At 41.7% G+C, this 21,004-nt stretch overlaps 1 protein-coding gene across 1 annotated transcript in view; it reads right to left on the bottom strand.

Moving 5' to 3' along the window:
- osbpl6 (oxysterol binding protein-like 6) overlaps positions 1 to 13,958 on the bottom strand; it is a 76,814-nt gene extending 62,856 nt beyond the window's left edge. Inside the window, exon 1 of the mRNA XM_084179361.1 lies at positions 13,751 to 13,958. The gene's annotated coding sequence lies outside the window, so the exon portion shown is untranslated. The remainder of the gene's footprint in view (positions 1 to 13,750) is intronic.
- Positions 13,959 to 21,004: the final 7,046 nt, after the last annotated feature.

The following is a 21,004-nucleotide window of genomic DNA, read 5'->3' as shown; positions in this document are numbered from 1 at the left end:
GCGTTGCATCTGCTATGTTACTTAACGATGATCGCTCCTTGAATCTCTCAATCAATCAGATATGATTAGTACTGGCAAGCAGCACTGCCGCAAAAAAAAAATGTTGGCTCTTCGATGACAATCACCCCACTCTCTCCCAATTCGCCAGTGGATAAAGATAATATTGGAAGTTATAACATTAGAATTATCAATAGCGAGAATGAATGGTGCTAGTCAAGGAACAACTGAGGCCTGGACAAATATACTTGACTCTGTAAAGAATAATCTCAACTAAAACACAACACATACAAACAAAATATACATATACACTGAACAAAAATATAAACGCAACATGCAACAATTTCAATGATTTTACTGAGTTACAGTTCATATAAGGAAATCAGTCAATGGAAATAAATTCATTAGGCCCTAATCTATGGATTTCAGATGACTGGGGAGCCAGGCCCAGTCAATCAGAATGGGTTTTTCCCCACAAAAGGGCTTTATTACAGACCAAAATACTCCTCAGTTTCATCAGCTGTCCGGGTGGCTGGTCTCAGACGATCCCGCAGGTGAAGAAAGCAGAAGTGGAGGGCTGGCGTGGTTACACATGGTCTGCGGTTGTGAGGCCGGTTGGATGTACTGCCAAATTCTCTAAAATGACATTGAGGCGGCTTATGGTAGAGAAATTAACATTCAATTCTCTGGCAACAGCTCTGGTGGACATTCCTGCAGTCAGCATGCCAATTGCACTATCCCTCAAAACTTGGCAAAACGCTCCCCATTTGTGGCATTGTGTCGTGTGACAAAACTGCACATTTTAGCGTGGCCTTTTATTGTCCCCAGCACAAGGTGCACCTGTGTAATGATCATGCTGTTTAATCCGTTTCTTGATACGGTCTCTTTGTTGCTTATTTTCTACTTCTAAGATGCATATAATGTCCAGGGCATAACCTAGCCTGGTGGAACCAGCCTTATCGCTGTGTTCACCATTCTATTTCACTTCACATTTTATGATATCTGAAGTGAAATAGAAAGTTGAAAGCAGCGGTCAGGTTGGTTCCACCAGCCTAATCATAACTACCATTGACAATGTAATCAGTGCTGTGTGTGTGTGCCCGACCAGTGTCTTTGATGAGGGGCTAGGAGCTGATCTACGCTGCTATGCCCATCAATGGGACTCTGGCAACGACCTCACCTCCAACCTCACCTTTTGCCTGCTCACCAACGGTCGTCGATGGGGAGACTAGAATTAGGTAGGTTTAGTCTGACCTGTTCAAACTTCAACATAGTATATGTTTGTGTGTCAGATATCACCTATCCCTAACTGCCATTGGTAATAGAACAGTGACTGTGTGTATGTGTTCACAGAAACATCTAATGTGCCAGCACTTGGAGACTTGCAAGATGATGTGATGAAGTCCAGACTGACAGATGGACTTGATACTGATGTCTCTGAAAGGAGACCTGGCACTCAGCATTAAAATGTTACTAGACACAACTTTTACTTGTATTGTCTTTTTTTATTATTTAATTGAATGGTATCAGTCAATATGGGGAGGGAGAAACCCTGTGTATTCTACACCAGGATCGGCGAACTCCTGTTGTATACGGGACACCACACAGGAAGGTATGACCACTCTGACATGTTTGCCAAGGTAGCCCCATTACCACCAGACTAAATGCAGATAGGCACAGTATCTGCATCGGCTGGGAATGTAAGGTGCACATTGTTATATTAGCAGAACACTGCTTCTGTGGTATTAACTCCTGAGTGGCGCAGTGGTCTAAGGCACTGCATCGCAGTGCTAACTGTGTCACTAGAGATCCTGGTTCGAATCCAGGCTCTGTCGCAGCCGGCCGCGACCAGGAGACTCATGGGCGGCGCACAATTGGCCCAGCGTCGTCCAGGGTAAGGGAGGGAATGGCCGGCAGGGATGTAGCTCAGTTGATAGAGCATGGTGTTTGCAACGCCAGGGTTGCGGGTTCGATTCCCACGGGGGGCCAGTATAAAAAAAAAAAAAAATGTATTCACTAACTGTAAGTCGCTCTGGATAAGAGCGTCTGCTAAATGACTAAAATGTAAATGTAAATGTATTATGTAAAGGGTTGTTTATTCTACATGGACCTGTTACTACATTTGAAAGTTATTAAAACACTTAGCTTAGAATATCTTGTTCCTTGTTAATATAGTATTTATTCCTCCTCGTGTTATTATTTTTAGATTATTTTTATATTTTTCTCTCTGCATTGTTGGGAAAGGTCTGTACGTTAGCATTTCACTGTCAGTCTACACCGGTTGTTTACAAAGCATGTGACAAATAAAATGATTAGATGTTTTTATTTGATCTACATAAATTCATAAATTGCATTCTTCTCATATTACTATGTAGGCTACTGACCTATTCAAAGCTTTCTCCAGCATCTGACCACACATCTGCCTGTAGTTATTGAACTCAACCTGCAGTAGGGTTTGTTTGTTGTGATTGAGTTGGGGGGAAACAGCTACAGGCAATGTTCTGACAGATGGGTGTGTCTTGGTGGTGGCAAGGACACACCCAAGAAACACCCACATCAAACCACACCCCCAAGCCAACTCACATTTGGCTTCTGTCATGGCCGCCAGCATTTCTTGAGGAGCAAGACAAAACATGAGGCCAAATCAGTGGGTGCAGTTCCCCTTAAGACTTTTTCTGGTAAATGTTTTCTAAGACCCCTTTTCGATCCAGAAATCAAAGCCTTTACTTATGCCAAATGTTTAACCTGTTGCTCAATACGGATAATGTGACTACAATGACTTTGTAAACAAAAGCACATTTTCACGGACATATACATGTCCTATATGGGCAGAACGCTTAGATGATTGTTAATCTAACTGCAATGTCCAATTTACAGTTGGTATTATAGCGAAAAAATACCATGCTATTGTTTGAAGATAGTGCACAACAACAAAACACTTTTATCAAGGCAACTGGTTTGATACATTCACCTCTGAAGGTAAATAATGTACTTATATTCAGTAATCTTGCTCTGATTTGTCATCCTGAAGATCCCAGAGATAAAATGTAGAGTTGTTTTGTTTGATCAAATCAATTTTTATATCCTAACACGATCCATGCTGTATACAGCGTTTCGCCTGAATTCCGACTCGTTCTACTTGCAACAAAACATTTAGACATAATATAAACGCTACACCTTGTTTCACCCAGTCAAGTTCGTTATATATATATATTATTATTATTTTTTCTTCACTTTGTGTGGGGTTTGTGGTGTGTTCACTTATGACATTAGATCAGTGTTGGCTGCTAACTCAGCCCTTATCTGTGTTGGGAGGGATTGCATCAGCATTCTCGTCGCGTCTCCTGTTGGTACCTTTTAAGTAGGGAGGCTAATGATCCATCATGTATGACATTCCTGGGAGTGTGTAAATTTGTATTTATTTATTACCATAGCATTTTTGTATGTTCTCTATAGTTATGTACTTGGAAATTCAGCCACTTGGAGGCCATTTGGGTACATTTGGGCAAACTCGTGAGGGACACCTGGGTGACTTCATACTAAATGTTATGTAGCTCCCTCATTCTTGAAGGGAGCTACATAAGGGCAACAGTGCACATACACTTTTGCCCTCTTGTAGACAACATCTAAATTACCCCCAGCTTCCTATCTTAATGTATGGCTTTTCTTTTTCATGTCAAAGATGATGCAACAAAAATAAAAATAGAAAACGTATGTTTTTTGGTTTGTTTTATCTTTTACAAGATCTATTGTGTTATGTTCTCCTACATTAATTTCACATTTCCACAAACTTCAAAGTGTTTCCTTTCAAATAGTACCAAGAACATGCATATCCTTGCTTCAGGTCCTGAGCTACAGGCAGTTAGATTTGGGTATGTCATTTAAGGCGGAAATTGAAAAGAAGGGTCTGATCCTTAAGAGGTTAAGATGGAAAATGGTTTGAAAAATGTATCTATGCCTTCATTTCCCAGAAATATAGATACTTAGCTGTCATTTGACACCCAATTTGATATGCTCCTATGAACTTCACGTTGGTGCTCATGGGTCCTTTTCTATGGAAATGCCTCCACACACACACAGAATGGGGTCCTGCCGGTTCTGTTCATCTGTTCATTATTCTGATCTGTTCAACTACAGGCTTTGTCACGGCACCTAGGGAAAAGTGTGAACAATGCCATCTGATCTGGGTTCAAGAACACAGAATACTCTGTGCTTTTCTCTACTAGTACACTGTAGGCCTATACGAGGTAAACAAGAGTCAGACTGACAGAGGGAGGCAAAACAGAGAGACTACCGTCCCATCCAAACACTGACACCTGCCTTCTTTTGTCGATCAAAGGCTAGTAGGAAATCCTTCTTTCCTCTCAACTGCTCACTTCAAAGAGTGTTCAACATATTATCTATGGTGCAGCAAGTTAGAAGGACCTTGACCGGGCTTCATTCTGTCCAAAATACAAGGCCACAGCCTCACAGTATCTCACCCCACAATATACCCCTATAGGACAACTATTATTGAGTCCCCAACCATTTTGGACCCTTTGAAAGTACCGCAGTGCTGTTCTGGAAGTGAATAAGAATAAGAGGTTCAAACTATTTTGCTAACACTGTCAGCTGTCGCTGGTCATCAGCTGGGAGAATTGCACAGGAAATGAGTAAGCAACCTATGAACAACATTTGCACAGTCGTAGGTTTGCAGAAATGTAAGATGGAAATGAATCACTCAATACAACACTCACTGCATTACATTAAATGTTCATCTCTTCACTAAAACAAGGAAATACATATTGCATATCACATGCCCTTTTTTAGCCATGTGACTGTGTAAGGTATCCTTTTGTATTTGTATTAATTATGGATCCCCATTAGTTCCTGCCAAGGCAGAAGCTACTCTTCCTGGGATCCAGCAAAATGAAGGTAGTTATACAATTTTTAAAAAACATTACAATACATTCACAACAGATTTCACAACACATTAAGTGTGTGCCCTCAGGCCCCTACTCTACAACACAAAATCCATGTGTGCGTGTGTGTATAGTGCGTATGTTATCGCGTGTGTGTGTGTGTGTGTATGCGTGTCTATGTTTGTGTTGCTTCACAGTCCCAGCTGTTCCATAAGGTGTCTTTTTATCTGTTTTCTAAATCAACTTTTACTGCTTCCATTAGTTATTTGATGTGGAATAGAGTTCCATGTAGTCATGGCTCTAGTACTGTGCACCTCCCATAGTCTGTTCTGGACTTGGGGACTGTGAAGAGACCTCTGGTGGCATGTCTTGTGGGGTAAGCATGGGTGTCCAAGCTGTGTACCAGTAGTTCAAACAGACATCTCGGTGCATTCAACATGTCAATACCTCTCACAAATACAAGTAGTGATGAAGTCAATTTCTCCTCCACTTTGAGCCAGGAGAGATTTACATGCATATTATTCATGTTAGCTCTCTGTGTACATCCAAGGGCCAGCCATGCTGCCCTGTTCTGAACCAATTGCAATTTTCCTAAGTCCCTCTGTGGCACCTGACCACACGACTGAATAGTAGTCCAGGTGCGACAAATCTAGGGCCTGTAGGACCTGCCTTGTTGATAGTGCTGTTAAAAAAGGCAGAGCTGCGCTTTATTAAGGACAGACTTCTCCCCATCTTAGCTACTGTTGTATCAATTTGTTTTGACCATGACAGTTTACAATCTAGGGTTAATCCAAGCAGTTTAGTCACCTCAACTTTCTCAATTTCCACATTATTTATTACAAGATTTAGTTGAGGTTTAGGGTTTAGTGAATGATTTGTCCCAAATACAATGCTTTTAGTTTTTGAAATATTTAGGACTAACTTATTCCTTGCCACCCATTCTGAAACTAACTGCAGCTCTTTGTTAAGTGTTGCAGTCATTTCAGTCATTGTAGTAGCTGACGTGTGTATAGTGTTGAATCATCCGCATACATAGACACACTGGCTTTACTCAAAGCCAGTGGCATGTCATTAGTAAAGATTGAAAAAGGTAAGGGGCCTAGACAGCTGCCCTGGGAAATTCCAGATTCTACCTGGATTATGTTGGAGAGGCTTCCATTAAAGAACACCCTGTGTGTTCTGTTAGACAGGTAACTCTTTATCCACAATATAGCAGGGGGTGTAAAGCCATAACACATAAGATTTTCCAGCTTCAGACTATGATCGATAATGTCAAACAAAACAGCCCCCACAATCTTTTTATCATCAATTTCTCTCAGCCAATCATCAGTCATTTGTGTAAGTGCTGTGCTTGTTGATTTTGCCTTATGGATGGATCTTCATATAAACATACAGCTTTAGTGGAGAACACTAGGCAGATGACAATCATGCTTCCTTATGATTCTTCCTAAATAGGCAACCGTACTATCAAATGTTAACTGTTGTATAACTATAACCCCCCCACCACCACCTTCACGACAAGTCAAGAAAACTGGGCTTTCCTCCCACCTCCATCTCCTCCTAACCAAAATGCCTTCTCAGCCCCACATGAAACCACAACTCAGTCCCACCCCATCTAACCATGATTTCACCCTCCAGCTAAGATGAAGAATGTCAGATGGGCTGCAGTGCTTTCCTTCCAGAATCTGGTTCTGATCCAAATCATCCGTTTGGAGACTTGTCAATAACGGTCTCTGTGATTGGCTATGGCAAGGAATCTAGGAAAATCCTGGATACTGTAGGATTGTTTTCTATTAGAGTGGATGACTAATATGGTTACAACTCCACTACTTCCGAGTGGCGCAGCGGTCTAAGGCACTGCATCTCAGCGGTCTAAGGCACTGCATCTCAGCAGTCTAAGGCACTGCATCTCAGCGGTCTAAGGCACTGCATCTCAGCGGTCTAAGGCACTGCATCTCAGCGGTCTAAGGCACTGCATCTCAGCGGTCTAAGGCACTGCATCTCAGCGGTCTAAGGCACTGCATCTCAGCGGTCTAAGGCACTGCATCTCAGCGGTCTAAGGCACTGCATCTCAGCGGTCTAAGGCACTGCATCTCAGCGGTCTAAGGCACTGCATCTCAGCGGTCTAAGGCACTGCATCTCAGCGGTCTAAGGCACTGCATCTCAGTGCTTGAGGCATCACTACTTCGATTCCAGGCTGTATCACAACCGGCCGTGATGGGGAGTCCCATAGGGCGGCGGACAATTGGCCCAGCGTCGTCCGGGTTTGGCCGGTGTAGGCCGTCATTGTAAATAAGAATTTGTTCTTAACTGACTTGCCTAGTTAAATAAAGGTTAAATAAAAAAATGAAAAAACAACCGTGTGATATTTCAGACTGCTATACTCCATCAAAGGAGAGAATTCCTTGTACAATTAAAATAATCAAAATCAGAGCCATCTGTGCAGACATCTGTTTCTTAACTGATCAAGGTTCATTAAATTGAACTCGGGAGACAGTCCAACCAGCCTGCAGATAGTAAAGCAGGAACTGAGTAAACAACACTAATTATTAGACACATGGATGATAGAAAGACTTGCGCAATATTGGTCACATCTTGTTATTTGTGTTTACATCAGTGGAATACTAAATCATAGCCAGGCATTTATCTTTACCAAAGGATGTAAAAATGACTGGCTGGACAACTTGTTCACTTCATTTGCAACTAATCAAACGTACAAATTGGTTACCAATGAAAGACTGCAAAACATGTCATTATAAGAGTCCATTCATTACGGAGCTGTATCAGAATATGCCGAGATGTGTGTGTGTAGATGAGGGACATCAATGGCTAATACAAGCCCACAGGGCGAAATGTAGCTAATATTAGCAGAGCAGTGCAGTAAAGTCAATGTTTAGTAAGTAGTTAACACATTAATGTGTTGAGTCACTTCCTTCCCTCTTTCGGGCTCAGAAGCACCACTGAGCATTTTCCAAAAGGCCTCTATGAAAGGAATGTTAGCCAGCCAAACAGGCAATTCTCCACAGTACTAAACTGCCAAAGGGAGAGAAGAAAAAGCATACATACCAGAGACCTCGGTGAGGTTTAGCCAAAAGGCTGTTGACCATCCAGTATGACAGGCCTGGTTAGGAGTAGAAGCCTTAGTTAGGTCCTTGAGTTAAATTGACATTTTACATTTTAGTCATTTAGCAGACGCTCTTATCCAGAGCGATTTACAGTTAGTGAGTGCATACATTTTCATACTGCCCCCCCGTGGGAAACGAACCCACAACCCTGGCGTTGCAAGCGCCATGCTCTACCAACTGAGCTACAGGGGACATGACTCCAACAAGTTCACCAGGAGTGATCAGCCAATGAAGTCCCACCCAGTTGACTACATTAAAATGGTGGAAGAGTTTGGACTTCTGTTTTAAAGCCAGAGGATGAGTCAGAGTTGTATTTCACTGTTAGTTTGTACATTTTCCAATTACAAGTATTGATGATTGGTAAGAAATGTCCCTCCTTGGCAAAGTAAATGTGACAACAGCAGATTCACTGGCCTATGCCAAGTGCCCTATCTAAGTATTCACAACACTAAGATAGTAGCAGGACAGTAGTGGCTCCTGCTGTGTCTCCAGCCCAGTTGAAATCCTTGGATTAAACTTTACGTTTCCCGCCTGCTCCCATTAGACTTGGGAGGGGTTGAGGAGAAGGAGGAAGAGGAGGAGGAGGAAGCTCACTTAGAATAGCCAAGTGCCCCTGAGTGCCTCCGGCATGTTAAGCAGCTTACAGTCGTAGCCCAATGAAGCAGGGATTTTCTATTGATACATGAGGACAAGTCTGTTGTTTTGTCTATTTTGGCTACATCATTGTTGTTGAGTGGTTCAAATGTAGATGCAAAAGCACTGCTAGCTCAATAGCCTACACATATTCTGGAAAAGGAATTACAAGCACAACAACTTCATACAGCAGGACAAAGCTCACCATTTAAATCACACCCTATTTACATATACCTTTACCTATGCGGGGAAGGGGGTACTGTTGTTTTCCTTGTTTTGATGAGGCATATCAGGCACATGTAAAGTACCACCTAGTCAGTTATCATAATCACACTGTTATTGACGAGACTGTCTACTGTCCTGAGGATGCTGCTGATCACCCTTTCTGTTGCATAATTAAGCAGGCCGACAACCGACTCATGCTGATCATATTACAGGAAGAGAACACAGGGGCTTTGATCCCATTGGAGCACAAATATTGTCTGAGAATATTAACTGGTAATAGTGAATATTGATTGGATGAGTGGGAGGGGTGAGCAGCAGGGGTAGATGAACTGAACTATTGACAATAGGAGGTTAATACAGATGATGAGAGTGCATTTCATTTGGTATGGTGTCACCTTTGAATGTGATGATTAAAGTGTTGCAACTGCTTCAACTTGAATTAGCACATAGTAACACCACAGATAGAACAATGAGACAGATATTTCACTGGATGTATAAATGTAAAGCATCCGCTTGGCATTTCCACTCACTACCAAATATGGTAGTGAGAGGAAGCCCACTGGCGGGCAGTGAGAGAAAATGGAACGAGATGGATTTTGGCTAACATTCTGCAAATGTTCTCATTGATTAAACATTTGATCTCAATACAGTTTTCTGTTCCCAAAACTAGAATATGTTATGAACAGAGTGCACTAAGGTAGAAGAAGTGCAAAGGCCAATTTAGTTATTGCACACGCGCACTTCAGAGTAGGCGTTCCCTAACGGAAATATGCAGATGATGCTAGAAGGCACCAATAGGATCTCGCTAGCTCGTGCTTGGCTCTGCCCCCCTCCTTGCTTGTTCTGCCCACTATGGCTCATTTGTTCCCATTGGAAACGACAGGCTCTGGTCTATCTTGGTTTAGTTATACAAATCTTTGTTAACACTCATTGAGCAAACATCCATATTCACTCAAGTGGACAATACGTGATAATAGGGAGCCAATCATCATTAGGCCTAATTGAAAGTGCATTGTGACGATACCATCACTCTGACTTGACAGAGACAGGCCTGTCAAGATAAAGGTTATTTATACTGTGAAGTCCTACTACATTTATAAAACAATACAAAAAGTTACTATTGCACCCTGAATGTTGTGCTCAAAATAGTAGATGGACTGAACATTTCATTAATAATAATATAATAATATGCCATTTAGCAGACACTTTTACCAAAGCGACTTACAGTGATGTGTGCATAAAAAAATGTACGTATGGGTGGTCCCGGGGATCGAACCCACTACCCTGGTGTTACAAGCGCCATGCTCTACCAATTGAGCTACATAGTCCTCGCCAGGCATTTATCGTTACCAAAGGATGTAAAAATGACTGGCTAGACAGCTTGTTCGCTTCATTTGCAGTGAGTTGCAACTAATCAAAGGTATAAATTGGTTACCAATGAAAGACTGCAAAACATGTCATTATAACAGTCCATCCATTACGGAGCTGTATCAGAATATGCTGAGATGTGTGTGTAGATGAGGGATGTCAATGGCTAATACAAGCCCACAGGGCAAAATGTGGCTAATATTAGCAGAGCAGTGCAGTAAAGTCAATGTTTAGTAAGTGATTAACATTGTGTTAAGTCATTTCTTTCCCTCTTTCGGCCTCAGAACCACCACTAAGCATTTTCCAAAAGGCCTCTATGACAGGAATCTCATTAAACCTGACGTTAATCACTGGGTCCTTCAGGTCCTCAGGCTCTTCAGCTAACTACTGCTATTGACTAATTAAAGCACAGCTCGTGGGTTCCAATTGTGAGTCACAATGTTCAATAAAACGAGTCATCAGAAAGATGGAAAGGTTTAATAGTGAAACTAGTCTCGATGTGGCTCTAATAAGAGCACTGGTCTAGGATCAGTTGTGCCTTCTAAATCCCATGAATAAGATGATCAGCACTACTACACTGAGACACTTTCTGAATATGGGACCGGGTTCTGCCTGGGGATAAGGTATGAACTCTATGAACTGATGTGAAACAATGATACCTTGAGGAGGTCTCCTCAGTCCTAAATCAGAAAATCAATTACTAGTGCTATAAAAGCAGAATCTGTCCAGGCCATGGATAAGAACGTCATGCAGTGACAGGCAGATAATTACAACATTCCGCTTGTAAATCCCTTCATCAAGGCTTTGTCCTTTTGGATAATTCACGTTTATTTTTAAACCTCACTGCAATGTCACTTTCTGACCTTCATCTCAGCAAATTCCCTGATGGGATGGATGCTCATCCAGAATATCATTGTAGGCTACTGGTAGAGGAGTTGGAAAAGGTCTTGATACAAGGTGCATGATAATCACACGTTTTGTGAAAGATGATTCCAGATAGTCACTGCTTGACTTGGGCAGGAGCACACAGGAGCTGATTACCGGCACCTAAAATGTTCTACTGCTTTACAGTGGCGACCCATCATTCAGGCAGAGCCCCACCTGTTTTGAGACCCACATTTATAGCAAAAAATAAATGGGGGGGGGGGGTTGCCTGTTCTGCAATTATTTTGGCACTAAGCCGCATACAAACATGGTATCTTTTTTGCTTTCTTGACTAAGGCAGCTCCAAATGCAGGTCTTTCAGCCTAGCTCAGTGCTTTTTGTGGTGATGGGGCAGCCAGCGGACAATACGGAGCGTAGAGGTTGGTAATGTTCTCTAGTTGCACCGTGATTGGCTCAGTGCTCTGTCACTCATGGTGACCCTACATCACCGCCAAATCTATGGGTAGAGCTCAAAAATGCAAGCCCCTTGGGTGCTGCCATAGAGTTACATTAAAAGTGCCCATCCAAGAAGGCTCAAGGTCATTGGCCACAGATAAAATGACCTCAAATCACGTTATATCTACAGTAGCTTTGATTGGACTGATCATGTCAACATCATACTTTCAAAATCTTAGCTAGCAGTCAACATCATGAATCAAGTCGACAATCTACTGGCAAATCCATTTTAATCCTTGTCACATGAAGAGAAATAATGAAGAGAAATTATAGATATAACGTATCGGTGCTCATCGGCCATTGGACATAAACATAACACAACAAGTTGGAAAACGCAAATTCAACAATGAGTGGTTTGGAAGGAATCAGTGGCTAACTGCAAGCATTTTAAAGCAATCACTAGCCTGCTATTCAGTGGAGTGGCTGTGTGGTCCGAAGTCTGGGTTTAAGGGTCTCTTTTCCGAGTTTAAAATTATAAACATTCAACATTGGCCGCGCTCAAAACAACTGTTAACTCGGAACTGAGAAATCTGACTTCAGTGAGTTCAAGACAACTGGGAACTAGGGAAAATACAGTTTGAATAGTCATCCAACTCGGAATTGTAGGTCGGGAACTCGGGCCTCTTTCTAAAGCTACGACCTGAAGATCACTGATGTCATCATGATTCAACCTTGTTTTTTTCCGAGTTCACAGTTGTCTTGAAAGCACCATTAATCCAGAGAATGCCAGACTTTGATGACAAAGATTGATAACAACATTTGCCCACATTTGCCCATCTTCCTGTTCAAGTGAGCACAGCACAACAAGGTGAGTCCAAAAATGTATTGTATGCTGCTGCATAAATTATGTAATATGCCAGGGAGATATGTATACTGTAGCTAAAAAATTAATACTAAATGTATGTTGTGTAGTAAGCTGTTAGTAGCCCATGTGCCTCACCCTAATATTTTGGTATATTTTCCCCTCTTAATTTCACCTACTGTTCTGACTTGGTGGTGCACATGTAGCCTATAACCTATTTTAGAGAAATCTCATCGAATATTGTAAGAGCTTTCATTGTCTGCTTATATGCCCCCTTTATTTATCCTATGGTTCTGACTTGGTGTACAGGGAGAACGCTGTAAGAACGGCCCATGTTCTGAATTCTGTCGCAATACATTTCAAAAGTGCCGAACAAATAGTTATGACTACGTCCGTCCTAGCTCGCTCATTTATGTCTTAAATCGAAATTACGGATTGGCTCTTATCCGCTCGTCGTCCCCTTATGCCATAGTTTGTACATCTCAATTGTCAGTAGAAACCACATTTGTTTAAGCAAGTCAGCCATATCAGCTATGTTTTTTAAAATGGCAGTAAATTAGGCTAAATGAACTATTTCGCTGCCAGACAAGGCTCCGCTGATAGCCAGGTGGTAAGGTGCTGGGACTGCTGTTGGGACTCTGCTGTTGGGATAGCTTTATGTAGGCCCTAACAGTTTGTGGGCACCATTTGTCACCGTTATAGTGCAATTAATTTATTGTTTAGTGTTGTGTTGTGTAGTGTAGTGGCTTTGCTGGCATGCATCCCACATTTTTTTGTTTTGTTTGCCCCACAAAGATGTATATGCTAAAATCGCCACTGCTGCTTTAACGCCTGCACCTCTTATATAATATTAGTTCAAAAATATTGTGGAGCTCCTGCACCTAAATATAAACAGTACCAGCACCCGCTGCTATTTCAGTCCAAGTCAAGCACTGCAGATAGTGACAGTGTAATGATGATGCAACTTTTATGTACGTCACTCACCAATCAATGTTCTCATCATTAAAGGATAAACTGACACTGTACCACTAAATATAACTTAAAATCTGAATTCATTGTAGGCCCCTTTGCAGGCAGTTATGTTTCAAGTTAGAAGTCGGCCATTCAAATGCAGCAAAGGTAGACTGTCATCCATTTCTCAGGTAGTCATTGGTCAGATGGGGCACAAACACAAGTAGCCTTCCCTAGTGTCTGAGGATGCCGAGTTATCACTTGAATGGATAGCATTTTCTAGAAACAATTTTACTTCAATTTCAAAGCGCAGGGAAACAAATCACATAAAATAGTTAGATCAAGTAATGAAAACATGGCTTGCTTACCGATGTTTCGTTGTATTGACCATGTCTGCAATTTTTTTGGCGCAGGAAATAAATGATACGACTTCCCTATGCAACAGAAAACCCTGCGTCCTTCTTGAGACAGATGATGTTAGCTAGGACGCTCCGCGTTGAAACCCCTTGCTAATACAGTAGATGAGATAGAGGTTTTGAACATAAGCAATGGAAAGTCAAAAAAGTGCTGTGTATGCCCGTTCTCTTCTTGAATACAGTCACTCAGACGGATGCTCAACGCTCCTCCCTGCAGCAAGAATGAGTTTTGGAGGGAAGAAATGACCGGACTGGATCCGCGCGCGAGATGGGCCAATTGTGTTTCGCAAAACCAGGCACTGGATTCTTTTATGTCAGTGCAGTGAACAAGTTCCCTGATAGGCTGACGTCACGAGACAGACCGCTACAGAGAAATTGTCAACATTTTTACAAGATTTGGGGTTAGAAGGATTGTATTAAGAGCATAATTTAGAAGTTCAAGAATCAATGGATAAGCCTACTTGAACCGCAGGGAATCTTACAGATTGTGCCTATAAAAAAACTAAAAGAACGTACTAAAACACAGACACACACTGTTCTATGCAACATACTTTTTTATATTTTCGTGTGATGCTGGCTTACAACATCTGCACCAATGATGTTCGTTTTTATAGGTCCCTGTGTGTGATGGTACTATAAGGTCTTCTAGCACATGTAGAAGTGTGCTCGCTCCATAACTGCATATTGGTGGCAGCGTGGGATAACCAACCTGTGGTCTCTTACCTGTTAAAAGTGTTCCCATGTCGCATTTTGTTTGTGTCTGGGGCCTTTTGCGAGGGTGAATAGTCCTGGATCTGTATGTGTGCATACTACAGCCTTGGCCAAAAGGTCTGGCTCTTCATGACACAGGTGGTACTGTTTACAACACTACGGTTTCTGGTTTGAGCCCCACTCTCTGTATTCCCCCTTAATTACTAATAATAAAGACTGAGATCAAGGTAGAATCTTTGTTGATTGATTGAATTTATTTGACAATTTGTAAAACACATACATAAGGGTGCTCCAGCCGGTGACGCCTCCACATACAATTTAAGAAAATCATCAAGGATAACACAATAAAGCTTAACAGCCTCACTATTTAGCAGTGGGGGATAAAATTGATCTCCCAGTTGGTAAAAGTTTAAACCAGCCATTCCTCCTGGATGAATTTGAGTCCTGTCATGCCCCATGCTTCATGGAGTATAAAGCAATGCAACATTGGCATATCAAGCGATGCAGCAGGCTCTCCCAAGAATTAGACTGCCATCCAGTGGTTGTAATTTCAACCAAAGCCCTCAACTCAGAGACAATTTGGTGGAATTTTAGTGACAAGCAAGTTAGATATTGTTGAGTGATGTAAATGAGTTGTGTATGTTTACTACCAGTGCTGTACCAGTAGCAATAATCATTTTTTATGTCTGTCATTAGAGTGTCACACTGTCTGTCTCAAAGTTCTTACCCACTCCCATAGCTCACATTACATCAGGTGCATTTCATTGAAGGCTGAACACACCCACAGCTGAAAAGGTTGGTACTTCGCCAATATTCAACGCTGTCTCGATTACAGTACGTGACGTTGTTAGACAGCGTAGCACTGAGTATTGGCTATTAGCACCATGACTCATACATACATAGTTGTTATTGGTGTAGTAACTCAGTGATTTAAGAGATGCTCTATATACTTGACTCTGGCATGGTATATACATAGCTTTCACACCTCACCATCACGGTTCACTTGAAGTCAAACTCAAAGGATATCCATTTTATATCTCTAGTCTGACCCTTGCTTTACTTAACCTATTTTACATCCCACCTAACCCTCGCTGGCCCTTAATTTATTCTTAGCTTCCTTCTCCAACCTGGCACATGGACTTTGCTCCAACCATAACTCTTGCCAAATGTCGGACTACCCCACCCTAAACATAGCTATAGACTACACTACAGCCTTAAACGCCGTCTCTCCAGCAATATTCAGAATTTGCTGTCCTGTTATGCCCTTTAGCCCACAAACCCACCAGAAATAACAAGTAGACTGCATTATTTCAGAAAATAATGATACCTGGACATAATACAACAAATGATTTATGAAAACTCCACAAATATTTAGCATTCATTAAAAACAAAAAGCAGAAATAAATGTACGCACGAAGTCAAATATCTTTCGCTGTGTTTTTTATTGCAAATATGTTATTGTACTGTATTAGGTCCAATGCTGATCCAATCTCTTCGAAAGTCCTTAAAGTAACTGCCCAGTGTTTCCAGATTTCTGTGAACTATGAACAATAATTACTTACAATATGAGTGAAATTGTTTTCCTTCCAAAAATGGGTAATTATTTTAAAAAGCAGCTTTCTGTGTTGGAATGGTGTGGGCGTACACTGAGTGTACAAAACATTAAGAATGCCTACTCTTTCCATGACATAGACTGACCAGGTGAATCCAAGTGAAAGCTAGGGAGTTTTTCCTAGCCACCGTGCTTCTACATCTGCATTGCTTGCTGTTTGGAGTTTTAGGCTGGGTTTAGTATAGCACTTTGTGACATCTGCTGATGTAAAAAAGGCTTTATAAATAAAATGTGATTGATGTATATGATCTCTTATTGATGTCACTTGTTAAATACACTTCAATAAGTGTAGATGAAGGGGAGGAGACAGATAAAAAATAAAAATAAAAAATTAGGCCTTGAGACAATTGAGACATGGATTGTGTATGTGTGCCATTCAGAAGGTGAATGGGAAAGACTAAATATTGAAGTGCCTTTGAACGGGGTATAGTAGTAAGCAATGTTCCCTCCAAAAACATTAGGCACTGAGCAAATTTCAGGTCTTCTGAGCGCAAACTTGAACATTGTGAAAATTCTGTGCAACATCCAGCGCGCATTTACTGTGAACACTGAGGCTGTACCTGCTTTAAGTTACAGTTTTAACAGTGGCCAAGTAGGCTACTGTGGCTATTTTATCATATTGTAGGCCTACCAGAGTGGCCTACAATAAAAAACAATGTTTTACATTTTAAGCAGACGCTATTATCCAGAGCAACTTACAGTTAGTGAGTGCATACATTTTTCATACTGGCCCCACGTGGGAATCGAACCCACAACCCTGGCGTTGCAAGTGCCATGCTCTACCAACTGAGCTACAGGAAATAGCTGTTCTATCATTCAGCCTACAGTAGCAACCAATGTGTGGTGTTCAATGTAGGCCTACATTCCATGAGATTTTGAAAAAAACATGCAGGGCTTGACATTAACCTGTTTATCCACTTGTCCTTCAGACAAGGAGGTGACTGAACATTTTTGTTGTGTTGTTTGATGCAAGAAACCGTTTTTGAGTGAAGTCCTGTGTAGCTCAGTTGGTAGAGCATGGTGCTTGCAATGCCAGGGTTGTGTGTTCGGGGGGCCAGTATGAAATAAAAAATAAATATAATGTATGCACTCACTAACTGTAAGTTGCTCTGGATAAGAGTGTCTGCTAAATGACTAAAATGTAAGTTCAATCTCATGCTTCTCTCTGTGGGCTAATATTTATTGTGCATGGCAGCTCTGGGGAAGATGCGCAGCAGTCTTGGGGCTAAAGGGAACATTGGTAGTAGGTGCCAGGCACACCGGTTTGTGTCAAGAACTGCAATGCAGCTGGGTTTTTCATGCTCGACAGTTTCCCTTGTGTATCAAGAATGGTCCACCACCAAAAGGATGTCCAGCCAACTTGACACAACTGTGAGAAGCATTGGAGTCAACAAGGGCCAGCAATATGAGTATAGGATGAGTCAACAACATTATTTGAATACGTGTTAAAAAAATATGAACTTTTAAAGCTGCGATATGTACATTTTTCATTCTCATTGAAAGCAAGTCTAAGAAGTGGCTTCCCATTCTTAAGTTTCATTTTTGTGTCTTTTACTTTTGGTTTTGTATACCAGCTTCAAACAGCTCAAAATACAATATTTTTGGTTATGGAAAATATATTTCACAGCGGATTAGATGGTAGGCTACAATGATTCTCTACACAATGACTGCTTGTTTTGTAACAAACTGAAATTAGGCAAACTATTCCAATTTTAGCAACCAGGAAATGGCATCGCGATTTCTGCATATTGGACCTTTAAAAGTGAGATTTTCACTTGTCAGTTACTGTAACATAAGACACCAAAAATAACTTGTCATCACTTTCAGTGGTAGTAAAATTTAAAAAACATAAAAGTAAGGTACAGAGGTCACTGTCCATTGCTTTATCCCAGAGTTATTATCAACACAAGCACAGTTGGCAACTATCCCTCCAGCCCAAAGTTCAAAAGTGAATCAGTAGCCTCACACATTACAATACATTAAGGAAAACTTTATAAACTGTTAAGGGTTTTAATTCATTTTTTTTATAAACTGTTGATTATTAGTTTATAGATAGACTATAAATCAGTAATAAACAGTTAATAAAAGGTGTATTCATGAAAAGGATTGGAAGAAGCCTATCTCATACCACTTTATATTCCGCTGTGTTTTGTATTTTTGCTTATTTTCCCCGTTTTTGTGTTTGGAATGGCACGGTTACAATGGGAGATTCAGCCGTCATAATGCAAATGAAGGTGCGTTAGTAAATTCACTCTGGAGTGTCAGAGTGCGCTCAGAGTGTGCTCTGGGCGTTGGTAAATTCAGAGCATTGTCAGATTGTCCTTTCATAAATTCAGTGCATTTTGCTCGTGGAGCGTTCAGAGTGTACACTGAATGCGCTGGCTGAGGAGTAGGGTTGATCTGAGCGTTCTGACCTCACAAAGGCAGGCAAGCTGTCATGATCATTATAAGATGAAGCGGACCAAGGCGCAGCGTGATATGCGTACATTATTTATTTAAGTACACCACACGAACAAACACAACAAACAAACGATACGTGAAGTCCTAGGTTACAAACACAAACCTTCCGGAACAAGATCCCACAATGAACAGTGCCAAACAGGCTGCCTAAGTATGGTCCCCAATCAGAGACAACGAGAATCAGCTGCCACTGATTGGGAACCACCCTGGCCAACATAGATCTACACGATCTAGATCATGAACATAGAAAATACAACATAGACACTACACACCCTGGCTCAACATTTAAGAGTCCCAAGAACCAGGGCGTGACACAAGCGCCCAAGCTAATTGGCTAAAGTTGGCTAGCTTGCTAGCTGCTTCAAAACACAAATAAGAGAACACCACACTCTATTTTACTAGCCCTAGCAGAGCTGGTTAGACTGTGCTGCTAGCAACAATTTAATGACTCACTCTTAAACTAACCAGAATCACTAGGCTGTACTAGAGAACACAATTTTGCCAAAGAGGACCAATAGCTTTAAAAATAATAATAATAATGGCTCTGGATTGTGTGGAATCACACCTGCATACAGTCGGGAAGCCCGCTGCAATTTGAGTAGCACACCCTCAAGGGTTTACCAAGTCAGTAATTTACAGTGCAATCTGGTATCAGAGCATTTTGTATTATTCTGTATACGGAAAGTATTCATACCCCTTTACTTTTTCCACATTTTGTTACGTTACAGCCTTATTATAAAATGGATTAAATTGTTATTGTTTTTCTTATCAAGCTACACATATTACCCCATAATAACAAAGCAAAAACAGGTTTTTAGAAAACTGAAATATTACATTTACATAAGTATTCAGACCCTTTACTCAGTACTTTGTTGAAGCACCTTTGCCAACGATTACAGCCTCGAGTCTTCTTGGTTATGACGCTACAAGCTTGGCACACATTTATTTGGGGAGTTTCTCCCATTCCTCTCTGCAGATCCTCACAAGCTCTGTCAGGTTGGATGGGGAGCGTCGCTGCACTGCTATTTGGCTGGGCCACTCAAGGACATTCAGAGACTTGTCCCGAAGCCACTCCTGCATTTTCCTGGCTGTGTGCTTAGGGTCATTGTCCTGTTTGAAGGTGAATCTTCGCCCAAGGTCTGAGGTCCTGAGCACTCTGGAGCAGGTTTTCATCAAGGATCTCACTGTACTTTTCTCCGTTCAACTTTCCCTCAATCCTGACTAGTCTCCCAGTCTCTGCCGCTGAACAACATCCCCACAGCATGATGCTGCCACCACCATGCTTCACCGTAGGGATGGTGCCAGGTTTCCTCCAGACGTGACGCTTGGCATTCAGGCCAAAGTTCAATCTTGGTTTCATCAGACCAGAGAATCTTGTTTTTCATGGTCTGAGAGTCCTTTAGGTGCCTTTTGGCAAACTCAATGCGAGCTGTCATGTGCCTTTTACTGAGGAGTGGCTTCCGTCTGGCCACTCTACCATAAAGGCCTGACTGGTAGAGTTATGCAGAGATGGTTGTCCTTCTGGTTCTCCCATCTCCACAGAGGAACTCTAGAGCTCTGTCAGAGTGACCATCGGGTTCTTGGTCACCTCCATGACCAAGGCCCTTCTCCCCCAATTTCTCAGTTTGGCCGGGCAGCCAGCTCTAGGAAGAGTATTGGTGGATCCAAACTGCTTCCATTTAAGAATGATGGAGGCCACTGTGTTCTTGGGGACCTTCGATGCTGCAGACATTTTTGAGTACCCTTCCCCAGATCTGTGCCTTGACACAATCCTGTCTCGGAGCTCTACAGACAATTCCTTCGACCTCATGGCTTGGTTTTTGCTCTGACATGCACTTCTTCTTCTTCTTCTTCTTCTTCTTCTTCTATGATATCATGGCGGTCCGCAAACAAACGTTTAAAGTGCATGCCGCCACCTACTGTGCTGGAATGTACGATCAATCACGATCTGCCCAATTCTGTACTACCATGAAAATACAATTCTAAACCAAATAAATCCCTAACTTCTCCCTCCCAAAAAATCCCTCTCCAACCCCATTAAACTTGATCTATATCATGCTGAAACACTCCACCCATAAGATTGTTCAGCATGTCAACAACTATTTCAACAGTAACATCTGTTACCCCCAATATCTCTTTTGCTGTCTCCACAATAACCTTCAACCTGGCATTTCTGCTTTTCACAACCCGAGTCATATTGATAACCTTACCAATAAAAGCTATAAGGTCAACTTTATTCATTATCAAAGTGTCCTTTGACACCGCACATTCATGAGCACAAGATTTCTGAACAGGCCTCGAAACCATACCAGGACCATCAGAAGCACCAGCCCCGACAGTAGGTCCACTTACTACAGGAACATCCATGTAAGCTCCATCAGTCTGCACTGTAGTTCTACCAATCTGTTTTACGGCCTCTGCAT

This window comes from Coregonus lavaretus (assembly GCF_964263955.1).
Source record: "Coregonus lavaretus genome assembly, chromosome: 16".
Lineage (NCBI taxonomy): Eukaryota > Metazoa > Chordata > Actinopteri > Salmoniformes > Salmonidae > Coregonus > Coregonus lavaretus.
This window is presented reverse-complemented; position numbering and strand designations above follow the sequence as displayed.